Below are 11,969 nucleotides of genomic sequence, written 5' to 3' on the forward strand. Positions count from 1 at the left end.
AACACTAACTCATCCGTTCTACATTCACTGTAACACTAACTCATCCATTCTACATTCACTGTAACATTAACTCATCCCATTCTACATTCACTGTAACACTAACTCATCCATTCTACATTCACTGTAACACTAACTCATCCATTCTACATTCACTGTAACACTAACTCATCCCATTCTACATTCCCTGTAACACTAACTCATCCATTCTACAGTCACTGTAACACTAACTCATCCATTCTACATTCACTGTAACACTAACTCATCCATTCTACATTCACTGTAACACTAACTCATTCCATTCTACATTCACCGTAACACTAACTCATCCGTTCTACATTCACTGTAACACTAACTCATCCCATTCTACATTCCCTGTAACACTAACTCATCCATTCTACAGTCACTGTAACACTAACTCATCCATTCTACATTCACCGTAACACTAACTCATCCATTCTACATTCACTGTAACACTAACTCATTCCATTCTACATTCACCGTAACACTAACTCATCCGTTCTACATTCACTGTAACACTAACTCATCCCATTCTACATTCACTGTAACACTAACTCATCCCATTCTACATTCACTGTAACACTAACTCATCCCATTCTACATTCACTGTAACACTAACTCATCCGTTCTACATTCACTGTAACACTAACTCATCCCATTCTACATTCACTGTAACACTAACTCATCCGTTCTATATTCCCTGTAACACTAACTCATCCCATTCTACATTCCCTGTAACACTAACTCATCCGTTCTACATTCACCGTAACACTAACTCATCCCATTCTACATTCACCGTAACACTAACTCATCCCATTCTACATTCACTGTAACACTAACTCATCCCATTCTACATTCACTGTAACACTAACTCATCCGTTCTACATTCACCGTAACACTAACTCATCCCATTCTACATTCACTGTAACACTACCTCATCCGTTCTACATTCACTGTAACACTAACTCATCCCATTCTACATTCCCTGTAACACTAACTCATCCCATTCTACATTCCCTGTAACACTAACTCATCCCATTCTACATTCACCGTAACACTACCTCATCCGTTCTACATTCACTGTAACACTAACTCATCCCATTCTACATTCACTGTAACACTAACTCATCCCATTCTACATTCACTGTAACACTAACTCATCCCATTCTACATTCACTGTAACACTAACTCATCCCATTCTACATTCACTGTAACACTAACTCATCCCATTCTACATTCACTGTAACACTAACTCATCCCATTCTACATTCACTGTAACACTAACTCATCCCATTCTACATTCCCTGTAACACTAACTCATCCGTTCTACATTCACTGTAACACTAACTCATCTGTTCTACATTCACCGTAACACTAACTCATCCCATTCTACATTCACTGTAACACTAACTCATCCATTCTACATTCACTGTAACACTAACTCATCCGTTCTACATTCACTGTAACACTAACTCATCCATTCTACATTCACTGTAACACTAACTCATCCATTCTACATTCCCTGTAACACTAACTCATCCATTCTACATTCCCTGTAACACTAACTCATCCGTTCTACATTCACTGTAACACTAACTCATCCCATTCTACATTCACTGTAACACTAACTCATCCCATTCTACATTCACTGTAACACTAACTCATCCCATTCTACATTCACTGTAACACTAACTCATCCCATTCTACATTCACTGTAACACTAACTCATCCCATTCTACATTCACTGTAACACTAACTCATCCCATTCTACATTCACTGTAACACTAACTCATCCCATTCTACATTCACTGTAACACTAACTCATCCCATTCTACATTCACTGTAACACTAACTCATCCCATTCTATATTCACTGTAACACTAACTCATCCCATTCTACATTCACTGTAACACTAACTCATCCCATTCTACATTCACTGTAACACTAACTCATCCCATTCTACATTCACTGTAACACTAACTCATCCGTTCAACATTCACTGTAACACTAACTCATCCGTTCTACATTCACTGTAACACTAACTCATCCCATTCTACATTCACTGTAACACTAACTCATCCATTCTACATTCACTGTAACACTAACTCATCCCATTCTACATTCACTGTAACACTAATCCGTTCTACATTCACTGTAACACTAACTCATCCGTTCTACATTCACTGTAACACTAACTCATCCCATTCTACATTCACTGTAACACTAACTCATCCCATTCTACATTCACTGTAACACTAACTCATCCCATTCTACATTCACTGTAACACTAATCCGTTCTACATTCACTGTAACACTAACTCATCCGTTCTACATTCACTGTAACACTAACTCATCCGTTCTACATTCACTGTAACACTAACTCATCCGTTCTACATTCATTGCACACAACACCCTCACGCACACACTCACTTTAAACAGTCACCTTTAACATTCACTTTAGACACTACAACATATTTGATCTATTTATAAACATCTCTACCTCATTTAGCATTTTGTTTGCATTTTGTCATTTAGTTTTGTATATTGTACACTTTGTACAGTGTTTGGTCTTTATTCTTTCTACTTGTTTTTTACTGTATATGAAGCACAATCTATCACAATCAAAGGAGGCTCATACAGAACCAAGCATTTCACTGTACCTTATACGTGACAAATAAAACAAAGCTTGAAGTTTGAACAAAGAGAGGCCTACTGGATACATTACCTACAGACCCATCCTGGGTGCTTGAACCAGGAGTTGTGTTTTTAATGTGCTGTTAATGTATTTGTATTTTCCATCGTCTCTGGGCGGTTAACAGAACGTGATTCTTACTACTATTCTTGCCCCAGCTGCTGCTGCTGTGCGGGGCTGAGGTCATAGGGCACGGTGCCAGGTCTCTGAACGAGACTCCACCTGGTAGAGAGCTATCACTGTATTGCACTATCGCAGGACCTTAGCATGTCTTACCATGCTTTTTGTAAACTGTATGTACATTATACCTGTTATGTCTTATTCTTATTCGTATTACTTGTATTATTGCACAATCGCTGCGGGCATGACCACCCGCATTTCACTGTATGCTTGTATGCCGTGACAAATAAAACGCTTGACTTGTTGTTGTGTTCTCACTGAGGCAAGGAGAACACCACGCTTACACAGGCACACTCCAAAGGCTGAGCGGAGAGGGTGAGCGTGTGTGTGTGTGTGTGAGAGAGAGAGAGAGAGAGAGAGAGAGAGAGAGAGAGAGAGAGAGAGAGTGTGTGAGTGGATGGCTGCATTTATAAATGGCTGCATTTATATAGCAGCTTTTATCCAAAGCACTTTACAATTGTGTTCCTCGTATTCACCCATTCACTCACCGACGGCGGAGGCGACCATGCAAGGTGCCAACCTGCTCATCGGGAGCAGTTAGGGGTTAAGTGTCTGGCTCGAGGACACTTCGACATGCTGCCCGGGAGGAGTGGGAATCGAACCGGGAACCTCCGCATTACCAGGCGACTGCTCTACCTCCCGAGCCACTGTCGTCCCAGTGTGTGTGTGTGTGTGTGTGTGTGCGTGTGTGCGTGTGCGTGTGCATGTGTGTGTGTGTGTGTGTGTGTGTGCCTGCATGTGTGTGTGTGTGTGTGCATGTGTGTGTATGTGTGTGGTACATTGATTAACATTTAACTACTTCAAGGAAAGCGGCCATTCGGTTGTATGGGGACGAATGGAAAGTGAACTCAGGAATGTCAAAATCGGTATCGGTAATAGGTATCAGTGTCAGTAGGAGTGAGAATCTGTGTCTTTTTTGATGCGAGAGTAAACAGATCAGAGTTACTAGAGACGACAGTATTTTGCAAAAAGTGAGAAAACCTATTATTATCGTCCACACAATTTTGAAAAGAAGCTGGCCTTATAGTCAACTTTATAGTTACAATTATATGTAACTTGAGGAAGAGTTTGTTTACACACACACACACACACACACGCACACGCACGTGTCACACACACACACACACACACACGCACACGCACGTGTCACACACACACACACACACACACACACACACACACACACACACACACACACACACACACACACACACACACACACACACACACACACACACACACACTCAATGACACTGCTTATTCCAAGGGAAATGGTTTTTAGCATGGATTTAAAGTACCTTCCCACATGATTGCTTTGGTTTGTTACAAACTGCGCAAAACCAAAAATTGCAGCCAGGTGCAACGCTTTTATCCAAGGCCACTTACAAGTCAGCAGGAAGGAAGGGTGCAACTCTGGCAGCCAGGGGTAAGTAACGTTGTTCATCAAACAGTGTCGAATTGAGTGCTACAGACTTGAGTGTATATTAGTATAGTAGGTAGTAATATAGGCAAGATAGATTCCTTAGTAGCAGAGTGCATACTAGTAAAAGACAGTACAAGGTTATTATTTATTTATTTATTTATTTATTTAAACTTTCTTGTTCAGGTATTGGTTAAAGAAGTGAGTTTTTAGTTGCCTACAACTATCCACTGTGTAGGACCTGGATAGGCCTGATAGGCGAGAATAATTAATAATAATTAATAATCAACCTAAATCCTATTCAACTCGAGAAAAACATGTTTTTTCCCCTATCAGTACGACCCCCCCCCCCCCCCCCCGACAGCCCTGCCCTCGCACCGTCAACATTCCTGTCCCACAGCTGCAGCAGGTGAGCCTAATGGTGACCCCGTGGTGACCCTGATGGTGACCCTGAGGTGACCCCGTGGTGACCCTGATGGTGACCCTGAGGTGACCCTGACGGTGACCCTGATGGTGACCCTGAGGTGACCCTGATGGTGACCCTGAGGGTGAGCCATTATAGACCAGCAGCGCCGTCGCCTGGCACCCGGCCAACGCTGCAGTACGGTCCATAACTGAGGTTTAACACACTCCAAGCAACCCCCCCCACCCCCACCCTGCTTGTGAAATCCACCCTGAAACAGAATTCACGTTATGTTCAAGTGTATTTTATATCATACCGTATATTACTTTTATTACTTATTCTTATTTTCGACTTATTTGACTACCTAAATGTTTATTGTGAGCGATCTCCGATCTGTAGTGCTGAATTTCCCTCGGGATCAATAGAATACTTCTATTCTATTCTATTCTATTTCTATAATATTGTGGCAGCTCAGTTTTTTTCTATTTGTTTTCGAGTCGAGTCGAGTCGATTCTGCAATTCTACGTCGTCAACACAGCGGCATCTAGGCAAAAGTGCCCCTCTTGGTATTGTACTTTGTTTACATTCTTTGTTTGCTTTTGGTCTGATGTGTGGGAGTTAAGTGGGGACAGGTTGTTGTTACTGCCGGCCACATCTCAGGCTTAGCCTGAGTATATACTCTCTTCTCTAGACTATTTTTGTATCACTTCACAAACAGTACTGTATTTGCAAATCTGGTAATGTCATGAATGTATAGATGTAGCAGTACTGTATGTCGTGTATGTCATATATGTTATGATGAATTGAAAATGGGGTACCCTGATGTAAACAAGACGAAAGTCTTTCTCTGATCTGCATCCCCTTAACAATTGTGTGTATTGAGCTGTACTGTACTGTACCCATTCATTCTGCAATCTGTTAATAAAGTTTTCAATCAATCAATCAATTCAGCCAAGAGAGGTTTGGAGAAATGTATATATTGTGTATTTAAATACACACACACACACGCACACACACACACACACACACACACACACACACACACACACACACACACACACACACACACACACACACACACACACACACACACACACAGGTAAACGTTTTAAAGCTTTTAATTCAGAGCTGTAAGTCCTACATTTAAATAAGCAAATGTTTTACGAGCCCACAAAGGCAACCGCTACTCATCAACAAGAACGAACTACAAAAGGTGTCACTCGAGGTGGACATCACAGATCCAAGACGTGAGGCTCCGATTCCCAGTCGTCTTAATGTTTACAGAGATTGATTTAACTGTCTTAAGACCGTCGGAATGGACTAAGTGAATTCAGTTTTGTGGTGGATTTTCACCTTTAGCCTCGATAGAGGTGCGCGCCACCTGGGGACGTGTTCAACGTTGAATAGTTGTTATGACAGAATAATCCAAACTGTATTTCTTGTATTTGCATCTATAGCAGTTTTTTCCCCAAAAGAAAATGGATGTGATGGGGCGTGATCTGTTTTTAGATAGATACAGTATTTATTCTGTATACGTTTTGATGGTGTGGCTTCCGTTCACACTGGCCTACTGTACTCACATCCAAATTGTAAATCTCGCTTCAACATGCAATTTATTTATAAATGATATGGGTACAAAGAGAGATGTTTGACGGCATGTACAAAAACGTGTACGTCTTGATAGTCGGAGTCTGAAAAGGACAAACATTACTAAAAGTTGATTATTACAAGTGTTATTATAAATGGGCTATTATCAAGGATTACAGTTTTAATGTATTATTTAGACACAATGGTAGAACAGCCATTATACTCTACAATGCATCACTGAGCACAGGGTGATGACAGTACAGCCTGGCCAAATCTACCTGGACACTTTACACTTTAAATGTGTACACTTATTACTGTACATTTTACTGTATATTTCTGTATATGTTTGGGTGCTGTATATAGTTTATATTTAAGATTTTAGAATGTATATACATACCAGAATGTATATCCCGGACCGTATTTTATTCTTTATTCTATTTTATTCTTATTTTTTTTTAATATTCTTATTCTTATTGACTATACCTCCCTAAATGTTTATTGTTCAATGTGAACGATCTGTAGTGCCGAATTTCCCTCGAGATTAATAAAGGATTTCTATTCTATTCTATTCTATTCTATTCTATTCTGGAACTCCAGTGTAGCCTACAGTCTGCAGGGGGGAGGCTGTGGACAGGGCGCTGCGTTAACTCCCATGTGTTTTAGACACACAGTGTACCGAGGCTCTGGGGAGCGGACAGGCTGAACGGGGGTCTTCTGGAGAAACCTGTGACCTTGGCGAGTTCAAGGAGTTCACCGGTGGAATGTATTTCATGCTCGCTGGAACAGAGGAAGAGGATGTACAGAGTTGGCCGCCGAGAGATATTATCACTGTTCGCGATGGGACTCCCCCTCACACACACGCACACGCGCGCATGCACGCGCACACACACACACACACACATACACGCGCGCGCACACACACGCACACGCGCGCACGCGCACACACTCACACACACACGGCAGATTTCGCCCCCTGATGTTCCATTTTCTGAGTTTTGTGAAATCCTGTGTCAATTTGCTCACTGACTGACCTTTAACCTTTCATCTTCTTTCTATGCTTTTTTTCTTTCTTATATATATTTCTTTATGTTCCTTGTATTCTATAAACGCATTTTGAGTTGCCTCTGTGTATGAAACACACTATATAAAATAAACGTGCCTTGCCTTACATTCCCCGTATAATACTTTTTTTGTGCTTTGCATGGAAATGGATCCTTTTATGTTGATGATGTCGTTGGATGAGAGATGTTTAATTAGCAACATATAACTGATTTCAAACACCAGACAAGAGTACAAATTTGTCCTTTGCCATGTATATATATTATATCTCCTGCACGCACGCGCGCGCACACACACACACACACACACACACACACACACACACACACACACACACACACACACACACACACACACACACACACACACACACACACACACACACACACACACACACACACACACACAGACACACACACACACATCAGAGAGATCACACCAAGGCCATCAGATGGAGAGGATGCCAGAAATCCTCCCTGGTGTCCGGGAGGCGACTCCACTCCCCAAATGTTATCAATAGAGAAATGATGGGCATGCAGTGCTATGAATAATACAAATAAAAATGAACGGCCAAAATATTACTGCATAGTGTGTGCTGCTCTTTGATTTACTATATTAAATCTAGGCTAATCTCCCTCTGAGTTTAATCTTTTTTTTTTTTTGGTACTAAATTAAACTTCCGATCACTGCCAGTGTCCACTGTCAAGAGATAAACCATGTCTAGACTCTCTGCGAACGAGATGGAAGGAGAGTGGAGGAGAGCCATAATAAGGGAAGGGGTGTGAGAAAGAGAGAGAGAACGAGAGAGCGAAAGAGACACACACACACACACACACACACACACACACACACACACAGAGAGAGAAAGAGAAAGGGAGAAAGAGACACACACAGAGAAAGAGACAGGGAGAAAGAGACACACAGAAACAGAGATAGAGAGAGAGAGACAGAGACTGAGACAGAGAGAGATATAGAGGCAGGGGGCCGAGGGACAGAGAGAAGGGGGGGGGGGTTGTTATCTTCAGTTATCCATGCAGACAGATTCAACTCAATCTGGCTGCCATTCTTAACAACAGCCCATTTACACTGACTTTGACGTTTACATGGCTGGCTCTTCTCAAATGATCTCTACTTTCCCTTCAGGATTGCCTCGTTATGTTGACAGGATCACATACTCAATAATCTGCTGCAGGCTGCAAATCATTAAACAACCGTTAAGCAATAATATAGGTTGATGCAATAGATAAAGACCAATATGTTCCTCTGCGTTACAACAAACTGTATAATTATGAAACAGCTAATATACAAACAGACTGTTGAATGCTCGGTGGATTTCCTTGCGATATAAAAAACAGACTGTTGAATGCTCGGTGGATTTCCTTGTCAGGGAGTAATTCATTAATGCACACTGGCAGCTGCGAAGGAAAATCGGTCTGTCGTTATGCAAATATAGCCGAGACAGAATAACAAACCACCGTTACTTACTTGGCAAAGCTGGATCAGCAAAAACAAACCGTTCTTTTTGGAATTGGGATTCGACCCGGCGGCGGCGGCACCGCACCTGGCTCGCATATTAATAACTGTGTTCCCAATTCAGGTGTAGCCAGCAGCTGCCCCTCAAATTCAAAACTTTCTCTGCACATTTCAAAACTTCTCGGGACATTTTAAAGGCGACCACATCGTGCACATGTACTGCCCTGGCCTATTTAATAATAAAAAAAAAAAAATATATATTCTATTGATGCTTCTATTTTAAATTAGTTTATATTCCATTTGATATGATTCCACATTTTATATTTATTCTACCGTAATTATCTATCCGTCGCACTCGCACCAAAAACGACCAAATCAAATTCCGTGTATGTAAAATAAACTGGCAAAATCTTTCTGATTCTGAACATACACATGACACAATACGATATTATCCTTCATCATGATTCATGCCACAAACCTGTCACTGTGTTTCTCGACGAGCTGTCGTCACTCAGTCAGGAGGACGATAAAGATCTGCTGCTGCCCGTCCAGTCGGGAGAGGGTTTCAATATTATTATTGCCCCACGCGCAGCCTATCAGCGCGGATCCTCAGCGCGCGGCCTCTCTGCGTGGACCCTCTGCGTGGTGGTGGTCGCAAGTCGCAACGGTGAGAAAAACAACAGGCTGTGGTGTAACTGGTGAGAAAAACAACAATCTGTAGTGTAACTGGTAAATGTAAAAAAATTTAATAAAAAAAACGAATGCTTCGTCGTCAAATCACTCCCATGCGAAGTGCGAACTTCTTCTCCTCCTCGCTCTTCATTGGTTTTGTTATATCATTATCAATATTTTTTTTTATAATCACACTCCTGCTGCATATAGCTCCATCCACGGCGCTACTACTACTACTACTACGTCACAGCCTGCGAAACACACTTTTGACAGTCGCGAGCGTCTCGTCTACAACTTTCTGCGTGGGAGTGGCGTTCGGTGATGACGCGGGGGAGCACACCCCCACCCGTGTTTAACCACGCCCCTCTCGGAGAGCCGCCTTCATAGATGTGTTATGATTATGAATATAGCCAGGATGAATGAAAACTTTATTTAACAGATTGCAGAATGGGTACAATACAGTACGGCTCAATACACACAATTGTTAAGGGGATGCAGACAAGAGAAAGACTTTCGTCTTAATTGTTTACATCAGGGTCCCCCATTTTCACACAACATACATGACATCATGACATTTATATGGCATATACATACATGGCATAGGGGCATACATGACATAGGGCATAGGGACATATGACCTACGGGTATATAGTATATAATATCATATTGCTCAGCAGTTTAATGCTCTTTATGCCATCCATCCCTAATACAACAGATTTCCATTCAATTGAGAAACAATTTAATTAAAACAATACTGTTTTAGACACGCAGTGTTTCTCAATCAGTCAAGTGTAGCCTGCTGTGTGAGATAACGACATGCTCACCTCAATCGTCCGCAGAACATCAAAAGCCGCTGGGACAAATGCCAAAAACAAGACTTAAAACACATGTTTGCATCCAGTCTCACTTGAATCAAGTCAAATAGATGTGGGACAAAGGGGACGGAGTGAGAGAGAGGGAGAGAGAGAGAGAGAGAGAAAGAGAGAGAGATGTTCCACTACTGGAACACTGAGATAAAGTCAAAGTCAGCTTTATTGTCGCTTCTCATAATGTGCAAGACATACACAGAGAAGTGAAATTTCGTTTCCCCCTTCCCACGTCTCAGACCCACTCCTCTCCGAGCTCCGGGAGGGTCATCAAGGAGAACCTGCCTTTTCTCAGTTTTTGCCCCACAATGGTGGAATGAACTACCCACCCCAGTTAGGACAGCCGAAACCCGACCAATCTTTCGCCATCGACTAAAGACACACTTCTTCAACCATTATCTGAAAAAATTAAAAATTAAAAATCTAACCCTAACTAACCTTACTGTCATGCACTTGTCCTAATAAACTAACCTACATGTAGCACTCAACACTTTGATGAACATTGTTACTCAGCTGATAGAGTTGTGCCCTTCCTGATGACTTGTTGTACAGAACTTGTAAGTCGCTTTGGATAAAAGTGTCAGCTAAATGACTAAATGTAAATGTAAATGTAAATATAAAAAAAAGATCATTATAAACATAAAATAACATATAGGACACTATAACATAAGGAACATAATATACCAACAGCTGCACCTCCAGTCACCAGTCTGTCAAGCTCCTGAAGTTTGCGGACGACACCACCCTCATTGGACTCCTCTCTGGTGGGGATGAGTCCGCCTACAGGTGGGAGATTGACCATCTGCTGACCTGGTGCAGCCAGAACAATCTGGAGCTCAACGCTCTCAAGACACTGGAGATAGTTGTGGATTACAGATGGAACCCAGCCCCACTCAACCCCTAGTGGCGTTTGGAGGGGCCCTACGATCGGTCAGTTGAAATTAATAATAATAATAATAATAATAATAATAATAATAATAATAATAATAATAATAATAATAATAATAATAATAATAATAATGCAGGACCTGTCGCAGAGGTCTTTAATTGGCATGCAACGACACTCAATGTTAGCGGCACACAGCGGTTAGTTACCACACACACACCGGAACACTGACGCATGCATTGACTTTAGGATCACCGATGCGATACTCCTCTGCGCTTAACCCATCCCGTCGTCATTCCCCCCAAGGGCAGCCGGGAGCAGACGAGGGCTGTGGCGTGAGCCACGCCCGGGGACCATCCAAGTGCTCCTGCCCGTCTTCATCACGGACGTGACAGCGTTAGCGATCTGTTGTTATGCATGTTTTTCCATTGGGTTTCTCTTATCGGGGAGGGGGGGGGGGGGGGGGGACCCTTGCGAGCACGGGGAGAACATGCAATTACGTTCGACATGATCACTTGACATTTCGAGGGGCCCTCCGATTGGCTGGCTGACCCTAACTAGGAGGGCATTTATGAAATGATTCCACAAAATTTGGCAGTCAATACTGATTTCTTTAATCTATCTTTCAAAAAACATTCCGATTGGTCGGGGACCCTTCTGAAAAAAGGTGGGGGGCCCAAAGCACAGTTGCCTGGTCTGCCCACCGGGGGGGG

At 42.1% G+C, this 11,969-nt stretch overlaps 1 protein-coding gene across 1 annotated transcript in view; it reads right to left on the minus strand.

Moving 5' to 3' along the window:
* The window catches only part of LOC311223749 (estrogen receptor beta-like), a gene marked incomplete at its 3' end in the record, with an annotated part of 186,967 nt that extends 177,282 nt beyond the window's left edge, over positions 1–9,685 (minus strand). The window contains 1 exon segment of the mRNA XM_084308520.1: positions 9,311–9,685.
* Between the last annotated feature and the right edge of the window lie 2,284 nt (positions 9,686–11,969).

The sequence above is a fragment of the Notolepis coatsorum genome (genome assembly GCF_963971535.1).
Source record: "Notolepis coatsorum genome assembly, chromosome: 2".
Lineage (NCBI taxonomy): Eukaryota > Metazoa > Chordata > Actinopteri > Aulopiformes > Paralepididae > Notolepis > Notolepis coatsorum.